The sequence below is a fragment of the Macaca mulatta genome, chromosome 13 (genome assembly GCF_049350105.2).
Source record: "Macaca mulatta isolate MMU2019108-1 chromosome 13, T2T-MMU8v2.0, whole genome shotgun sequence".
In the NCBI taxonomy this organism is placed as follows: domain Eukaryota; kingdom Metazoa; phylum Chordata; class Mammalia; order Primates; family Cercopithecidae; genus Macaca; species Macaca mulatta.
Window position 1 is genome coordinate 58978685 of NC_133418.1, and position 19431 is coordinate 58998115.

General features: G+C 42.0%; 1 long non-coding RNA gene across 1 annotated transcript in view; it reads right to left on the bottom strand.

Moving 5' to 3' along the window:
- Window positions 1-300: 300 nt before the first annotated feature.
- The window catches only part of LOC106992990 (uncharacterized), a 37641-nt gene continuing 18510 nt past the window's right edge, over window positions 301-19431 (bottom strand). The window contains exons 6-9 of the long non-coding RNA XR_003722142.2: window positions 12214-12400; window positions 9885-10062; window positions 5042-5249; window positions 301-2325 (exon numbers count right to left, since the gene is read on the bottom strand). This is a non-coding gene — a long non-coding RNA (uncharacterized LOC106992990). The remainder of the gene's footprint in view (window positions 2326-5041; window positions 5250-9884; window positions 10063-12213; window positions 12401-19431) is intronic.

A 19431-nucleotide genomic window follows, 5' to 3' on the forward strand; every position in this document is an offset into this window, starting at 1 on the left:
ACCTAACTCACTATAACTACGGCAGCGTATCATCTACATTTTCACAAAGAATTACTGAATCATATTTCTGTCACAAAGATGAAAGGGAATATTTCAGTTCAAGTGCCATTTGCAGACAAGCTGCATAAAGAAAAATCAAGCTGTCTTTTTGCGGCACTTTCTGACAAGCGAAACTCAACCGAGAGATGCCCGGGGGTTTGTGTATGTGTGTTTTGGCTGCGCTGGGTTTCTTTTTACCACAACTCCACTTCCTTTCTACACAAACTACGGGGAAAGAAAGACGCCAAATGAATAACACACTTGATTACATAAAATTTATTGAGGTAGAAAGGGGCTGAGACCCTCCTGTGAGGCCCAGAGATGCTGAGGGTGCTGTCCCCTCACACTGAGGGCGACAGGCCAGGCCAGACCCACAGCTTACACCTCACAGCTACGGGCTCTTCCCGCTCCATGGCAAGGCAGCTGAAAAAGCCTGTTTTACCCAACGAGGCACACTAGAAGTACCCTGGGCCTGGAGAGACCACATTCCAAGTTCAAGTTTCCAGTCCTAATCACTTCCTTACGTTAGCATGAAAGCCAGGGCTCAGATGGCTTTTTGGCAGAGCCCAGCTCAGCAAGCCAGACAGCCCTCTGTCAGGAAAAGCCGCCCCAATTCCAGGCCTCCTAAAGGGTGTCAGCCGGGAGCCTCTCCCTGCAGCGCTTGCCCCTTGAGGACAGAAGCATGAGCATCCCGCTCCAGTCCTCACTCCTCTGAGATGACTTGGTCCACCTAGGATCCAGGGAAAGCCCCCACCCCACGCCCAACCCCCAACCCCTGGGGCCAGCGAGTATGAGCCTCACTGGCCTGCACCCAGCGGCCGGGCCGTGGTGCCAGCCTTTGGGCTCTTGCACATCACCAAAAAGCCCTTTTGGCTTTAAAACCTGCTCCTCCAAAACGCATAAATCCCTTCAGAACTGGGGAAGGGCCTGTGCATTGCATGGGTAAGAGCTGGGGGTAGGGGGTGCTGTGAGGCCCCCTGAAGGAGAGGAAGGGGTGAGGGAGTCGGGAGGAGAGTCTGGATCTGCTCTGGGGTCAGCACGGCACTGGGTATCCCGTGGTGGGACCCAATGACTGAGCGGCCTGCAGCTCTGCTTTCCTGCCAACTTTCTGCCTGCTTATTTTAGGGGTGCAAACTCCAGCAGGGAAAACCTGATGCTGCCACCAATTTCCACCTTTTTTCAGTGTCATCTTTGGCCACAACTGCTCCCTGCTTCCTTTCGGTTCTAATTTCATTTTTAACAACATAAAGGTTTTGCCTGGGCACAGAGGAACTGAAAATGAGAGCCAAACGGAGAGTGGAGAAGGAAGCATGCTTCCTGGGGGGCGCCCCAGGGGAAATTTTATTCAATTTTCTCCCACATATTTGCACCCACTGGGGAGCATCTCAGGTTTTCCCACCTTGGCAGGGACACTTGCCTGGAAGGCGCGACCCAGCTTAGGTGTGGCCACTGCTGCTGGCTTGTTTCTACAACTGCACTGCTGAAGTCAAGGAGTCAAGCCTGCAAAATCCAGCAAACAATTCCATGTTCAGAGAAGAAATCGAAGCTGCCCTCATCCCCGAGTTCAGCAATAATTTCAGGATGCTTAATGTTTGTTTCCACCTATTGAACAAAAGTAGCCCTTTAGCCTAGAATCTACACACTTCCGATGACATAGGTGAGACCAGGAAGCTGGACTTGGTTTTGAATACTTTCAGGCATGGCACCTTGCTGGCCATTTGTCCTTGTTCTATGAAGAGCTCTTCTCAGTAGAGATATGTGTCTTCATATCTTCAGTCCTTTTTGCTTTGCCTCAGTCCTCTTTGCTTTGCTTTTCCCTCCTTGGCTGGCCATTGTGCCAGTGTTGCCACTATCGGTTAGTTCTCTCCGGGGTCTGCGCACAGCCAGGATGCATCTTGGTCAGTGTCAGTGGGAAAATGGGGCTCTGAGCACAGTGAGCCTGTGTTTATGAAGATCACTGCCACTGCTACTGCTGCAAGTGGACTTCTCATGACAGTCCACACCTGGGCTCCCAGCCCTCCTTGATTGAGTCTGCAGCTCTCACAGAGCGCTTAGCCCATTGACTGTTTCTGCTAATGCTCTCAGCTGCTACCTTTTCCGCTGATGAAGCACCCAGCCGAGTGATGAAAGATATAAGCCAGAATCCACTCTATGCTTCATCAGACAAATGCTTGGCTTTCTGGGGGCCAATACACCTTCTACTGACTGACATGTTTCTAGGTTCTTTACCACGCCCTGCTGCGGTACACATTAGGATGTTTCTCTGGGTAAATGCCAAGGTTCTCCCTGGAGGGGAAAAGAAATGTCAGAAACACCGCTCCTATTAAACAATCTGAAATTATCACATACCTAAAAAACATATTATCTAGAAAGAATCTCTCCTAGACATGATTTTCAACAGAGAGGTAATTCCCACCCCTCATAACATGCAGCTGAGCCCATAGCATGTCATAAATATTTGTTGAATATAAATGAATGATGCATGCATAGATGAATAAATGATTTTTCCCCTAGTGACATACCTGATTTCCTTCCCTGTTCCCTTGCTTGCTTTATTCTCAAGCATCTGGTTGCCATTGACTTACAAGAAGCCATGTTTTATTTTCTACATGGAAGCTGATGGGAACAGTGCAGGAGATAAGAGAACTAATATACATTACTATGAAAGAAAAATAAGAACAGGAAAACTGAGAAAAAGCAGGGGTATGTTTATCTTAGAATACCTGTTCTCAACCTTGTCTGTGCATGAGAATGTCCTGAGGAGCTTTAAAAAGTACTGACGCCGGCCAGGCACAATGGCTCACATGTAATCCCAGCACCTTGGGAGGTCAAGGTGGGAGGATCACATGAGGTCAGGAGTTTGAGACCAGCCTGGCCAATATGGTGAAACCCTGTCTCTACTACAAATACAAAAATTAGCCAAGTTTGGTGGCAGGTGCCTGTAATTCCAGCTACTTGGGAGGCTGAGACAGGAGAATCATTTGAACCCAGGAGGCAGAGGTTGCAGTGAGCCGACATCATGCCATTGCACTCCAGCCTGGGCAACAAGAGCAAAACTCCATCTCAAAAAAAAAAAAAAAAAAAAAAAAAGAAGTACTGATGCCTAAGTCCTACCCCCAGAGGTCCTGACTTAATTAATATGGGGTGTGTTCTAGCCATTGGGATTTTTCCAAGTGTCCCAGGTGATTACGCTGTACAGCCAAGTTTGGGAAACACTGGTTTATAAAATGTCTGCCCTAAAAGACTGGATGCCGGCTAGAGGAGAACAGCAAACTTGGCTCTGAGCCTCTTAGCAGCCAAAGTGAAAAGAAAAAAACATAATCCCTTGCATGATCCACAGTGTTCATGGGATAAAATCAAACCCCAGTTGTTTAGAAACAGTCAACCCTGAGACAGACAGTAAGAGATTGGCTGGGGGTCCTCATGAAGAAGACATGGAATGAACAAAGCAGCAGCATCTTCAACAGTGTCCCTATAGTATTCAATCAAGGAACATTTATTAAGCACCCACTATGAGGTCAACTCTGTTCCAGATAAACAGACAGACTTAAAACCTGTGGTGTGTGTCCAATATAGCATGTCTAGTAGGTGGTGGAGCTAAGATTCAAAACACAGGATTATCAGACTCAAGTCCATGCTCACTCCATTATAAAGTAGCATGGTACTACCTGGGAGTAAATATAATAAGTTTTGGATGACTTGTTGTTACAATATGCTTTACTATGAGATAATAGCATCATTTCAGCCACCATTCTTTTTTTTTTTTTTTTTTTTTTTTTTTTTGAGATGGAGTCTCGCTCTGTCGCCCAGGCTGGAGTGCAGTGGCGCGATCTCGGCTCACTGCAAGCTCCGCCTCCTGGGTTTACGCCATTCTCCTGCCTCAGCCTCCTGAGTAGCTGGGACTACAGGCGCCCGCCACCGCGCCCGGCTAATTTTTTGTATTTTTAGTAGAGACGGGGTTTCACCGTGGTCTCGATCTCCTGACCTTGTGATCCGCCCGCCTCGGCCTCCCAAAGTGCTGGGATTACAGGCGTGAGCCACCGCGCCCGGCCTCAGCCACCATTCTTAAAACAAATCTTCAAGAAGTTAGAACCACATGATTCCAGCTCTACTTAAACTACAGATGCATTTATCCTTTCTCCCAGCAGAGGTGTTCCTACAGGCATACCAGTAAACATAGGACGTACAACCCAGGATGTTCATTGTAGCATTATGTCTAATAGCAAAAGACTAGAAACCATGCAATGGGGTACTGGTTGAATAAACTATGATATATCCATGCTATAGCATAATATACATCTATGAAACATAAAGAAGACAGTCTGGGCAACATGGCAAGATCTTGTCTCTACAAAAAAAAAAAATTTTTTAATTAGCCAGTCATGGTGGTGTACCCCTGTGGTCCCAGATACTCTGGAGGCTGAGGCAGGAGGATTGCTTGAGCCCAGGAGGTGGTGGCTGCAGACAGCCATGTTTGCTCATTGTCATGGGTGACAGAATGAGACCCTACCTCAAAAAATAATAATAATTTTTAAATGTTTAAAGATAAGGAACATCTTTGTGTTCTGACACTATGAATGAAAAAAAAAACCAAGACAATGTTCAGGACAGTGTATATATAATAGGATGCTTTTTGGGTAAGGAAGGAAGAAAAATAATAATATATATAATAAATTTGCTTTTGTTTGCATAAAAAGCACCAGAAGAAACACTAAGAATCTAAGGACAATGGTCAGGGTAGAGGTGAGCACGATGAATAAGGACAGGACAGAACAGATTCCGAGCACACATATCCTTATATTGTTTAAGTCTTCAAACATGTCAAAGTATTCCCCATTCAAGAAGAGAAAATAAATAATGAAAAAGGGAACTGGATGAGGGCTGAAGTCCCTCAACTAGTAAGTGGTAGAGCTGAAATTTGAACCCAAGTCTATCTGTTCCCAAGTCCATAGTCTTGACACCATAGTGGTCACCTCCGCCAAAACTTAGGGAAGAAACTCACCAGGTGTTAGCCAGCTTGGGAGGCTGAATTGGCTGCAGAGGGCCCTGCTCCCACTCTCAGAGTTCCCCCAAAGGAGTTCAGGATCTAGGAGTTTCAAAGCACCATTGCAATCAGGTATGTTTGTTTGTTTGTTTTTTAATCTCCATCAAAGAATAGGGCAGCAGTAACCAACCAGTCCGGGTGGAAAGCCATGTGCTCTGGGTTCACTCTAACAAAGACAAGTTGGGTACATTTAAATTTACAGCCATTTGTAATCCAAGCATTTAGAACTCATCTGTTTAGGGTGAGTTGTGGGCTATAAACCCTCCTGGTAACAAATAACAATACATGCCAAACACATTATACCTGTCGACCTGGTTTATGGCTGTGTTTTGGCTTATATTAAGGAAAGGGCTGCTTCTGTCAATACAAAGATGCTGTTCTACACTGAAGAGAAATTTCAAACAAAATCTAGAACTTTACAGCCTGTCTGCTCTGATTTGGAATGGTATGTAATTTTTTACCCTCAGCTTCTTTTCTCAAGTTTGAAATCATCCCAAAGCTGCCTGAGAAGATACTTAGAAGAATTATTTTTGACATCTCAGGCACAGATGGTAGAGCTGCCCCCGAGATGACACAGCTGATCAGAAAGTGTTTATGCAAAATTCCCCCATTGCCCACCATGTTGGAGAAGCAGGTTCAGAGACAAAGGGTGGCACCACTGACCTGGACAGTGTAGAAACTCTTCCTAAGTTGTTGGTCCCTGCCTGACAGGGGATCTTGCCTAAGCTGAACTGATCTCCTTTTTCTCTTGGAGGGTAGGAAAGGAAAGACGGATCAATTTCCCTCCTTTCTCTTGAACCCAAGCCAGCCATGCTTGCTTTGCTTCCAAGAAAGTAACACGAACTGCCTGAGGTTTGCGGTTTTTCCAGGTCTGGATGGGGAATAAAGAATTATTCTATAAAAGGGGCCCAGATTGACAATACATTGAATTTTAAATTCAAATGTGTAGAGCCAGGGTCTATTTGATATAAGATGATTAAATGAGAGACTATTGTCGGCGGTCTTAGATTCCTCCCTTTCTGTCTTTATTCCCCCTTCTCTTCTCTTGGTAACCTAGTAATATCTACGTCAGTTTGACTAGCTTGGGCACCTACTAGGTCCTTAGTCCATGGTGCTAGAAATAAGATGGTAGTGGAAATTAGGGGAAAAAAAATCTAAAAAGATCACTCCAACAAAATACGGTGAACACTACAATAGAGGTGTTCAGACTGTGCTTTGAGAGCATAGATAGGGGGCTCTGGGAAGATCAGGGAAGGCTTCCTAGAGGAGGTGATATTTGAGCCCAATTTTTAAGGTTATATTAGGAGTTAGCCAAACACTGGCTTCAAGTTCAAGACTCTGCACTTCAAAATGCCACCAGAACCAGCAGCTGTAGCCTATTCTCAGTCTCAAGCAAAATGTCCTATCATGTAAATTTACCTGCCATTTTCAGAAACCATTGCTGTTTTCAAAGAACTAACTTTGTTTTAGTATTCTTGCATTCAAACGATTTTAGGTAAAGTGTTTCCAACTGTTGGCAGCTACCATACAGCACTTCATTTTCAACAAGTTCTTAACTCCCTTAACCCACCTAGGCTGAAAGTACTTCTGCTAGGGGAATTTAACTAGCATACCTGCATCCCCCATCCCATTATTTGGCCTATCTACCAAATAATCTGGTGGAATACATTTAAGCAGACCCACGGAAGCCATTAAATATCACTTTTAAAATGGGGTTCTATAAAAGTCAACCTACAGATGTTTGTTTCCTCACCTCACCACGCACCCCCCACCCACCATTCCGAAGCACACACACACGCAAGTCTCCTTTTTAACTTCCCTTTTGATGTCTTTTTGTTCTGATCCATGCCTAAAGAAGAGCCAAAGTACAATGCAGAAGGGGGCAGACCCTAATCTGTAAACTGTGTCCTGCTGTCCCAACTGAGAGCAGCTGGAACCCCTCACTCTTCACAGCTCTCTAGGCATCATCTGCAGTAGCCCCAGCCCATATAGTAACAAAAGCTGCTATTTTGTGACTGTCTTTGCCGTGTCAGGTGCTGCATTAAGCACCTGGTCTGCATTAGGCCATTTCATTCTCGCAACATCTCTATAACCTTATCGGAGAAACCTAGTAATAATCTCTTCAAGGGCAAGTTAACAGCAGGTAGGTATGTGATATTTGAATACAGAGTCTGGCTCTTGGACCCATACGACAGATACATCTTAACCACTTGTCATGATGAAGAATAGAGTCTTCAGGGCCCCAGACCAGAGTGTGAATCTCAGCTCTGCCATTTACTTAGGCGAAATGACACTAGGCAAGTTATTCATTCTCTCCAAGCTTCAGTGCCCTCATCTGCAAAATGGGATGAGTAATAGAACCACTTCATATGGTTATGGAGGGATAAATGATGCTGTCTTGCATGTATAGAACTTGGCATGGGGCCTAGTAGTTTGCAGGTGTTCAAACATGTTAGCTATTGCTATTACTACATATTTACAAATCTGTCTATCGCCCCACACACCATCTCATTAACCATGTCATCGAGGCCAGGGATCAAGTTTATTAATATCTTTCTCCCCAGGTGCCCAACTGAATGCCTTGGAAATGTTTGTTGAATGGATGGTTCAACAGCACTGGTTTTCTCCACTATTTCAAATGATCAAGCATGGCCCTCCTCTATTTTGACGCACAATATCCTCTTCTTGCTAAATTCTACTCCTTAACATTCAGAAATTAATTATCAAGTACCTAAAGAGATCATTCTCAAATTCTTAAATTAGAAGAGTTGTATGGTATTTCTTTTTTTTCTTGTCTCTAGAAAATGAGTGAAAGTCGGCCTCCCTTCCCTCTCCCAAATCTTCTTGGACTCTCAGAAGGAGAGACCTGGCATTTCAGGAAGGCCTCACTTTCACAAGTAGAGGGATGGAACTTGCAAAATAAACAATACCCAGGTTGGGACAGGGGTGGATTTTCACTTTACAAGGAGATTTCTACTTTCTTGAAATTTCAGTGATCTCTTCAAACTTCACTTTCTCCTAGAGAACTTCAAGAAAAATTTAGCTCCCCTGAAATACTTCGGGAGTGCATTCCTTTTGTAAAATGAGGCACACTCCTGTTGAACCCAGTTTGTTTCCCACAGCACTTTCTGGGCTCTCAGAAACCCCTTTAACACTGTCCACCACACAACCTACACATGTCTTTGCCCCATCTGAAGAGCGCATTCCTCCTGCTATCCACACCAAGCACAGCCCCAGCCAACATCAACTACCTGCCACCAAAATCTCCCTCCCACCCCTCCCTGTGACTGGGCCCACTAGGCCATCAGCAAGCATCCTGCTCAGTCAAGTATGTTAGTTTCCAAGGACTGCTGTAAGAAAGCACCACAAACTAGGTCGGGCACAGTGTCTCATTCCTGTAATCCCAGAACTTTGGGAGACTGAAGTGGGCAGATCATTTGCAGTCAGGAGTTTGAGACCAGCCTGGCCAACATGGCAAAAACCTGTCTCTACTAAAAATACAGAAAATTAGCTGGGCATGGTAGTACGCGCCTGTAATCCCAGCTACTCGGAAGGCTGAGGCAGGAGAATCACTTGAACCCAGGAGGTGGAGGATGCAGTGAGCCCAGACCACACCACTGTACTCCAGCCTGGGCAACAGAGCAAGACTCTCTCAAAAAAAAAAAAAAAAAAAAAAAAAAGAAGACCACAAACTAGGTGGCTTAAAATAGCAGAAGTGTATACTCTCCAAATCCTAAAGGCTAGAAGTTCAAACTCAAGGTGTTGCCCAGGCCATGCCTCCTCTGAAGGCTCTAAGGGAGAATCCTCCCTTGCCTCCTCCAGCTTCTAGTGGTTGCCAGCAAACTTTGTCATTCCTTGGCTTATAGATGCTTCACTCCTAGTGCTGCTGCTGTCTCCAAATAGCCTGATTCCTTCTAAGCCTACGTCTGTGGCCTAATGTCCTTCTTCTTATAAGGATATCAGTCATATTGAAGTTAAGGTTCACCGTAATCCAATATGATCTCATCTTAACTTGATTATATCTGCAGTAGGCCTATTTCCAAATAAAGTCACATTTACAGGTTCCAGCATGAATTTGGGGAGGACACTATTTCAACCCAGTGCAAAAAGAGATCCGTATGAGTAGAGAGACTCAGCATCGACCTATGGGGTATGACATAGAGGGTTTCAGGAAGAAAATCTTTCTCCCCTTCCATAAAGAAATGTGCTATAGCGCCTAAATCCCACCATTAAAGAGACTTCTCTTTGGCTCTCGATGCCTTTTTAGTGCCAAATAAAATAAAAGCAAAACCTGTAATAATCCAAATGCTGTCTGGAGGAATGACATTCATAAATCATATCATATCATATCATATCATGCTTGAGTGGTCATCAGTCCCTTTTTGAGCATGACAGCTAGCAGAAGTGAGGTTCTGTTCGAATGGAGCCTGAAATCTGTGACTAGAATGAAGCAGGTAGCATAGGAAACCTAGGTAATAAGGTACCACAGGTAGACATGCCTTAGTGCCCGCTTTGGTAACCTACCATATCCCAGGGAGCCCAGAGCCAGACCAGGCACTATGAGGGGGCAGGAGGGAGCAGAGTGCATGTGTACTCCAGTTCATATTTATTGAGCACCTACTGTATGACAGGGACCGTGCTTGGTGTTTCCACACACATTATCTCTTTATAGCAACCTCATGATGAAAAACATACCATCTCTCAATTCACAGATGAGAAAACTAAGCCTCAGGGGAGTTACGTGGCTTGGAAAAGGTTGGGAAATTAGCAGTAATTACCAAGTTCAAGTTCAGATACTGACATGTTTTCCCACATCACAGAGAAAAGGCAATAGAATCCAAGGTTTCCAGTCCCACTTCTGCTGGAAGCCAGTCCAGCCTGAAGCTCTCTCGCTATACATTCGAGTTTGCTCTTCTTAACTTCTGGTTTTAAATCTGCAGCCATTTTCTACTGCATTTCCAATGTGCCTCTGTATGTATCTTGGAGAGAGAAAAAAAGAGAATATATGGGTCAATATAAGCAGACTCTTAAAAGCGTATACTTTATCATTGTAATAATCATAATATATTTTACTTTACAGCCACTCATAACTGAAGCCTCTGGGCACCCTAAAAAAAACAGCTAAAAGAGAAAAAGAAATTATATTAAACAAAGGAAATACGACTATAAAACCCCAATAGCCAGGGAACTAAATGAACAACATAAAACCTCCAAACAACAAAACTACAGTGAAACCAAGAGGGGGAAAAAACCTTTTCACGAGTTTACCCTGAAGAATTCTATGCTGTGAGATCACATCTGTTTAAAGCACCATAATTTATCGATATGACATCAAACCAGGAACCAGCCATTGTAAACCTTTCCCGCAGAAACTCTCAGAAAACTAACCAGGTGGTCGGTGGGGGGGTCTGTAGCACATAGCTGGGGCAACAATGGCTTTAAAATTTTATGTTCAAATACATCTATGTGAAGTTCCAAATCTTGGTACTGAGATGCAAAAGTGAGTTCATTCCATGGGTAAACAGAATTTACAAACAGGGCTTTTTTAACAATATTCTTTTTTTCTGAGATAGTCCATCCATGATTACTCGCTGATGACTTCTCAAACTGCTGCTAAATGGACCATTTTCAAGAACGGGTCCTCTTTAGAACTAGCCACTGAGTCTCAAATACTATGAAAGGCTTTGGGGAGGATAAAAGCTCTTTCATTTATAAAGTAGCTGAGTTACTCAGCCTATCCTCCCATTCTGATGTTGCAGCCATTTCACAAACAGAAATTCCTGTTGACCCACGATACCACCATAAACCTTTGTTTAGGAACCACTGTGACTGCCATATTCATGTTTGTGAGGGCAATATTTCCCCTAAGCAATTGCTTCCCACATCCCTCCTACATGCTTTCCTGTTAAATATGGGAAGCAGATCCTGCTGGGGAAAAAAATCTTTAAAAGATTTGTAAGGTTACAACAGCACAAGCGTTTAGAAAACTACCTGGTTAGCAAAATGAAAGAAAATATTTAAAATGCTGAAAGACAACCCCTGCCTGTATGTAAAATGTTGTTCAAAATGTTCATCCTGAAGTACTTTCTAGGTCAGTATAGATCTGGCCCCAGGAATTAGGACACTCGTGGCAGAAATGTGGACCTCAAGCCCAATGTAGCTTCAATAGTAAAGCAGGTGAGAAAATAGTGCAGAGAGGAGAAAGAAGGCAGTATGGCAAGGAAAACTGACGATATAGGGGGAGCCAGGCATGCAGGAAAGTCAGCCCAGCCTGGGGTCTCACCTACGCTCTAATGCTTAGTAGCTAGAACACCTTGGATAAGTCACTTAACCTTCCTGGCCCCTGTTTTATCATCTCTGAAATGAAGAGAAAGTGCTAAGCAAACTCTGCTCTTTTTATTTTATGGAAGCCCATGCAGTTCTTCAGAGGAATGACCATCTCTCCATAGAACAACATGGCCAGCTCTCAGACACAGCATTCAGTTAAAAGAGCAAGCCATGGAATGACACACTGGGTAATACCATTCACATTTGGGAAAAAGAACCCACCCTGACAACTCTGGATGATTTCTACAGGCCCCTGGCTGTATGTGTAAGGGTACACAAAACTGTAGACTGAGGCACACAGGCCAAGGCACAAGGGTGGACTCTTCTGGAAGCAGGTTTAAACTAGGTCAGGGCAAGTGAAGAGAATATATTTATATATTGCTTGTGCAAGAGAGAAGAAAACTTTTATGTGGTCAGTAAAAACATCATCTAGCTTGTTTCAGGAATAAATACAGTAATTCTAGAAAAGTCTCCGCAGTCAATAAATGAGAGCTGGGGTTACAATGAGGCCAAAACTTGGAGAACCCCTGGGTTCAGGATGATGTAAATACGCTACCTTACTAAGCTGGGCTCAAAACCTACTTGAAATGGACCTTGTAAAGCATGATATGAAAAATGGAGTTGCAGCTGAGACTGGGGGAGCCCTGGGTGGGAGGAAAGCCTGGGGGGGTCCCCTCTATCCCAGTATGTCAATCAGAGGGCTTCTTGGTGAGCCATGCACTATGTACCTGCCAGGCATGGGACACACACTTTCATCAACACCCCAAACCAGTTACTGGGAGCACTACTATGATTGATGGTACCTCTACCCTGCCCCCATATTGACCAAGGCAGAGAACTTCTGGTTCTTCTCACTTGGAACTGCCCAGGTGGAGACACGTTGATCTGGAAGAGTTCAGAGCCAGGATCCAGACTTCCCATTGCCCTCTTCATTTTGATGAGCTCTGTAGCATTGCTCGATTTAAGCAAAAAGAGCTTCCATGGGCCTTCCTGGAAATACCACAAAGACATTTCTTTTTTATACACCAGAGGTAAAGGTATCACTAGCACACAAGCAGGAGAAAATGAAATGACCTCTGGCAGCCTGCGATTGTCTAGTGCTCAAAATGTCCCTCCTTACTTTAGATATAGACTGGGAGTCAAGGCAAAATTGTATTTAAATGTAGGTTAACTATTTTATTTAGATGGGCCAATCACAGCAGGAAGACTACAGAAGATGACTGGGGACATCACTTGGAATCTGCACCAAAATGATTACGTTTTCTTCAATGAGCAACTGGAAAAATATACATTCAACCACATAAATAAAGTAGACATTAATCCAGAATCCATGCTCCATTTCTAGCAAAGGCTGTCAAGCTCTGAAATACAAGAATATCAGGAGGAGAGGCAAATTTCCCCTCCTTTGTTCATTCCATTTTGCACAAGTCAAATCCCAGATAAAGCCTCTTGCTGGGAGGAGGTGCAAATAGGTGAGCAGAGAGGCTGATGGCCTGTGTGGCTACTAGCTTACCTGCTCCAGAGGTCAGACTCCACCCACAAAGCTTATTTTAAAAGAAAAAAATGTAGGTTTTAACCAACTTAAGTATCAGTTCACTTGGAGGGGAGGGGGATTATGTTGCAATTTTTTTCCATTTTGCCTGTGTAATAAAACAGTCCCTGTTCAATCTGGTGCACATCCTTTTAAAAAGTTTGAGTTCAATGTATGGGTATGTGGGTGGCGGGTGGTGGGGGTGTTAAATCAACTTTGGGTTTAGCAAATTAATGCAGGTTTGCCTGATTCTGGTGTATGGATCAGTTCCAGATCTGTTTTTAAGCACTAAGCTACTGAAGGATTATTATTTTTTGAATTTGTATTCCTTCTTAATCCCCTAATCCTTTCCGGAGAAATGTCCAGATTGTCAGGCCAACACATGAAAAAACCTCAGTGAAGCAGCAAGAAAAAAATATAAAACAATAGATAAATAACCATGGGATATATTGTTCAGCTTTTGTTGAGCTTGAAATGTGCCAAGTTGGAAATAGGAGAGAGAGGTTTGTGATATTCCACTGGAACATATTGTCACTGTTATAACCAGCCCACGTTCACCGGAGCTGCCAATTATTCCCCAGCCACCATTTTTTTCCTTTAGATTGATCTCCTGCTTGAGGCTGTTTCACACCCATGACTCTGAAGCTTCCCTAGTGGCATGTTGGCTAATTAAGAGCAAAATCCATCTCTTGATGAAATAATGCTGCCACTGAAAAGGAATTCTACATTTTTTTTAATTCTTAATCAGGCTGGAAGGAGTAGTATTCTAACACTTGTATTAAGCATAGGAAAAAAGGTCTATAGCTAGCAATTAGCAATGATGAAAAGGACAGCGATTTAAAGCATGTTGCAGTGACATTTTTATCAAATTAAATGAGTTTGCTAGGCCCACCAGCTGCATATGCTTATTGTCATTTACTGTTTGGACAGCAACACATCAGCCACTGAGTATCAGGAGGTGCCGAATTTAATAAGTCATTTTGACACTGGTGTGAAACGAACAGATCAGCATTCTGAGGAATGTGTTCACACTCTGAACAGACAGGCAGACATTCTAAGCATGTGAGGTGACACCAATCAACAGGAAGAAATGATGAAAGCCAGGCTAGGGAGCAGGCAATGGTGGTAGTGGTGACAACGGCAGGCGCGGAAACACACCACTGAGAAAAGAAAAAGATACGCACATGCACACATCGAACCTACCGTTTCCTGGTTTAGCTACACAGAGCATCTGAAGGGGAAAAGACTTTTCAGAAACACTGGGACATGTATCCATTCTAGATCCCGGACGTTTTCATGTATAATTTAAAAACCTACCCAGTTTTCTTAAAACCACCACTAAGAGAAGCTGATAAATCTTCAGATTCTGTTGTTGTTTTTGCTCCCTCATGTTTGAAATATGGCAAAAGAAACCAACAAAAACAAATTCTCTGCATGCTGGGAAAACAAATTTTCGTTTACCCTTTCTACCTAATATGTTTGCCCTAAACTGATTGCCTAGCTAGGATAAGAGGAGCTGGTATTACTTGGTTTTGATTTACAGTGAGGGAGGGTATATGTTGCTTTCAAAACTCTTGCTTGGAACGTGAGATGTGGAATGACATTCCGATAATCCCAGAAGCTATTTATGTCAAGGGTGAGATCTGATACCAATGTCTTAACCATGTACCTGGCATCAAAGTTAAAACACACCAGATAGTCGATTGCCAATTACCTCTTAAAACCTGCAGGTGTAATTTACAGCCTAACAAAGGTGACTAGTAATTAGTTCATGGCTTCAGAAGTTTCTAATGCCATCTAGTGGAAACGGTAAATCTGATCACTTCTGCATCAAAGGAGAGCCTCAAATTCCAGATAATATGTCATTACGTTGCTTCATATTGAGAAAAACTTTGTGCCAGAGTCCAATCTCAAACGTATCTCAAAAAAATTGCTACAGTGCTTTCATAAGACTAGAATACATTGCCTTGGGAAATAAGACTTGCCCAGAATACCCTTGGATGCCTGCCCACTGCAAATGAAATCATTATTAGCACCAGGCCACCACTGCCATGCCCGTAAGATCATTTTCTTCATCACTCTTCTCTTTCTTGTCTTCCAGACCCTAGAATCCAGAGATGGGTTCTTTGGTCAATTTTTAAAAATCATTTCGCACGTCTAGTGGGTTCCATAAAACCTGAAATATCTTTTGAAGTAAATTTTGCACTGATTTTAATCTAGAAAGTAGTTAAGGAAAGCTAAATACATGTTGATAGTTTAATACTGGAAGCTACTTAACTTTCAGCAGAATGTTCATAGATTTTCCTCCAGTGAAATTCTGTAGTGATATTCTGAGCAAGGACAGCATTGGAGACTTTCTGCCTCCTTTCAAGATGATCACCAAGCAGCTTTAGCCATGGAGCTATGACATGAGAATCAAATGGTGCCTCACATAATTGCAAACACAAAAATACTCCACATTTTATTTTGCATAGGAAGATGGGCAGGTGAACAGTCTCTGTTCACCTTTGCATATGTCACTCTCCTCTGTATCCACACTCAAAGGCAGTCCTCACTAGGAGCATGGTTATGGGAAGAGAAATTACTGTGCAGGGAATCTGGAACTGAGTTCCAGTGCAAATTAATGTGAAACTCAGAGCTACTCGTTTCAACTCTCCCCACTCAGTTTCCTTATCCATCAAATAAGGAAGTTAAATACAATATCAACTCAGAAGTCTTTTCTTCTCTAAAACCCTGTGGTTTAGAATTTCAAGTCCAAAATTCAGATCTTCTGTTTCATTGTAATACTTGTATTTAAAAGTACTAACTTCATTGTAGTTATTTCACTTAAAATAATAATGTTTATTAAAATGAGCTTTATTATTTATTTTATTTATATTATGTTATCTTTATTATAATTATTTGTTTTAAAATTATTGTATTATCCCACTGTTTGGACTGCCATTGATTTTAAAAGCAACTTATTGGCAAGAGGAGAGGGCTATAGTTTTTTGGTATTTTTAGACGGAGTTTTGCTGTTGTCACCCAGGCTGGAGTGCAATGGCACAATCTCGGCTCACTGCAACCTCTGCCTCCCGGGCTTAAGCGATTCTCCTGCCTCAGCCTCCCTAGTAGCTGAGATTACAGGTGCCTGCCACCACGCCCAGCTAATTTTTGTATTTTTAGTAGAGATGGGGTTTCACTATGTTGGCCAGGCTGGTTTCGAACTTCTGACCCCAGGCAATCCACCCGCCTCAGCCTCCCAAAATGCTGGGATTACAGGCATGAGCCACCGTGCCCGGCTGGAGTTTTAAAGAGTTAAAAATAGAAAATATGGTATACCTTTCCTATATATGCCCATTTAGCGTTGCTATGTTGGATAAAATATATTTTATTTTAGTATATTTGTAAAATAAAGAACTTTTTCAGTTGGAAAGAAATATATAGTCTTGCCACACATAAAGTCTTAAAAAAAAAAAAAAAAGATAAATCATTTGTAGCTCTAACATCCAAAGACTTGTCTTGTTCATTTAACACAACAGTGTACCCCCTCAATCTTCTCCTCATGTGTAATATTCACATAATTTTATCATATGGCATAGGTAAAATTGTACATGCTGATTTTCATAATAGCATTCATTTTTGTGACAAGAAATATACAGTTTATTATAAATATACAAATACACAAAGAAATTAAAATCACCCAGAATCTCATGACTCAGATATCCTCATTTACTATTTTATTTCTTTAAATTTTTTTCTATGCATAATTTAACATGGTTAAGATTATATTACATATTCTGATTTTAAGTACAATTAACCCAAGAAGAGTCATTCACAATTCCTAGTTGGAAGATGTTATAAAGAGGTTTTAATCACAGATTATATCTGCCACTGGTAGGTTATTCATTTTTCATAATTACGAAAAAACCCTATATACTCAGGTCATTCAAAATGAGTTCTTAGAAGCATAAAATTATTACTCAAGTTCTTTGTCAATGCAATTTTTTTGTATTGCTGAATAAAAATCAGTTTCAATGGAGGGATAAAAAAATACTTTCTGGGTTTAGTAATTCTGCAAACACAATGCCCTGTCATTTAAATATTGCAGGCCCTTTTTTTGTACTAGAAAAGAAGTAGGTTGTATTGTTTTAAGTAGAAGGTGATTCCATCTGACCCATGGGGTAAGGAATATTACCCAAAAAAAAGTATTTCCTGATTCTGAAAAAATAGCAAAACCCAACAATAACAACTAATGGAAAATAGCAAAAACCAACAACAACAACTAATGGAAGGGTTATAGACCCTAGCTTTTTTTGCCCCTGGGTTATAAATCCATTTGAAAATACCTAATATAATTAGATTTTTTTATTATGGAATCTAAACAGAATAAAAAGCTGTTTGTAAATCTTTTTACATCATGGTTTCCAAGTCCTTAATCCTTCAATTGGCTGGAGTAAAACTTTGAGTAATTTTTCCAGTTGTGTACAGCTTGGCATATTGTAGAATTTTTAATATTGTCTTCACAAATTAACGCAATTCTTGGGTTGTGACGTCCCCAATTCTTAATCTTCAAAACTCTGTAGGTGGGCATCAGCTTCTTTAGTTCTCTAGGGGGAACTCTGAGGCCAGCCTGATTTTTGTTCCTTTGTAGACTAATTTTGAACCCAGATGCTTAAAGAGCTTTCTTTAGCCTCATAATTCAAAGACAAAGGGGGAGTCTAAGGGTAGACCTCTTTTCTTGGACGATATCAGGACCTCTGTGAGTCCTTTCCATCTACATTCAAGACTTTCTTTGCCTCAGGAAACTTTCTGCTTATTACATCTCTGATGGCCCCTTTTGTGCAACATGGAGGGTGAGCTCTTCCTCAACAGCACCAATGGTCATGTTCGCTCTTCTCATTCCTCTGGCCGCCATCTCTACCCTACCCCACATCGTTTTAATCTTTATCTTATTTCCCTCCATATCCGAGAAAAGTTTTATTTTGTAGTATCTGTGCACCACCCTGCATAACTTCATTACAAATTTCTAACCTCCCACTCATTTCTAACTTCCATACACTCCATTATTTCATATTTTTTAATTCATTCTACATTGTTTTGTTTTTACATCAACACTACCGCCTTTTTTTAGGTGGTACAAATGTAAACATCCCTAATTGAAAAGATGTTCTTATTTCCCCCAATTTTTCCTTTATAAGAAGAAAAATTTGATCCAAGCATGGTGGCTCAAACCTGTAATCCCAGAATTTTGGGAGGCAGAGGCAGGAGGATCGCTTGAGTTCAGGAGTTCAAAACCAGCCTGGGTAACAAAGCAAGACCCTGTCTGTATATTAAAAAATAATTTAAAAAAAATAGTATGTAGAAAGAGTCTTCATCCACACATAACAGATGTTAATAGTTTATCATATTTGATTCTGATCTTTCTTAGACACATAAAATATCATAGATGAAGTTCAAGCCTCTATAATCCTCCAGTGTATTTGTTTTCGTGCTGCTGATAAAGACATACCCACGGCTGGGCAATTCACAAAAGAAAGAGGTTTATTGGACTTACAGTTCCACATGGCTGGAGAGGCCTCCAAATCATGGCAGAAGGTGAAAGGCACATCTCACATGATGGCAGACAAGAGAAGGGAGCTTGTTCAGGGGAACTCCCTTTTATAAAACCATCAGATCTCATGAGACATATTCAATCTCACGAGAATAATATGGGAAAGTCCCACCCCCATAATTCAATCACCTCCCATTGGGTTCCTCCCACAACACGTGGAAATTGTGGGAGTTACAATTCAAGATGAGATTTGAGTGGGGACATACCCAAACCATATCACCCAGATATAATTATTTTGAGGTTATTGTGTATCTAGTCATAGTTTCATACTTTTACTACTTATACATGGATTTATAAATAAATAACAGTGGGCTGTTTATTAAATTTCTATATGCAGTATCATATTGAAAATGGTATCATTTTACCACATTTGTTTCCTCTCAATATTATGTTCTGTGGAGAGGCCACATTTAGATGTTCCAGCTGACAGCCCCAGTTGAGGCATCACCCTACAGCCAGACTCCACCACCAGACATAAGAGTGCATGAGTCTCTTATACAATCCCACCCCTATTCCTTGAGCTGCTCCAGCTGATGCCAACTAGAGCAGAAACAAGTTGTACACATGGATTTCTGCCCAAATTGTAGATTTGCAGGCAAAGTAAGAGATGCCATAGTTTTAAGCCATTAAGTTTTGTGGTAATTTGTTATACAGCCACAGCAATGTGAATGGCTTCTTCCTGTTCCCTGTCCTGGTTCTTCCTCTTCCTTACCTGTTCTCCCGAGAGCACTGTCTCGATAAATTATTTGCATATGAATTCAAGAGACCCAGGCAGAGTTATGGGATAGTCCACACGAACAGAGAAATTCACAACTTCTCTTAAAAGCTCTGTTTTCATTAAAACTGTATTCTTCTGCAAATCAAAGCCACAATGAGATACCATCTCACATCAGTTAG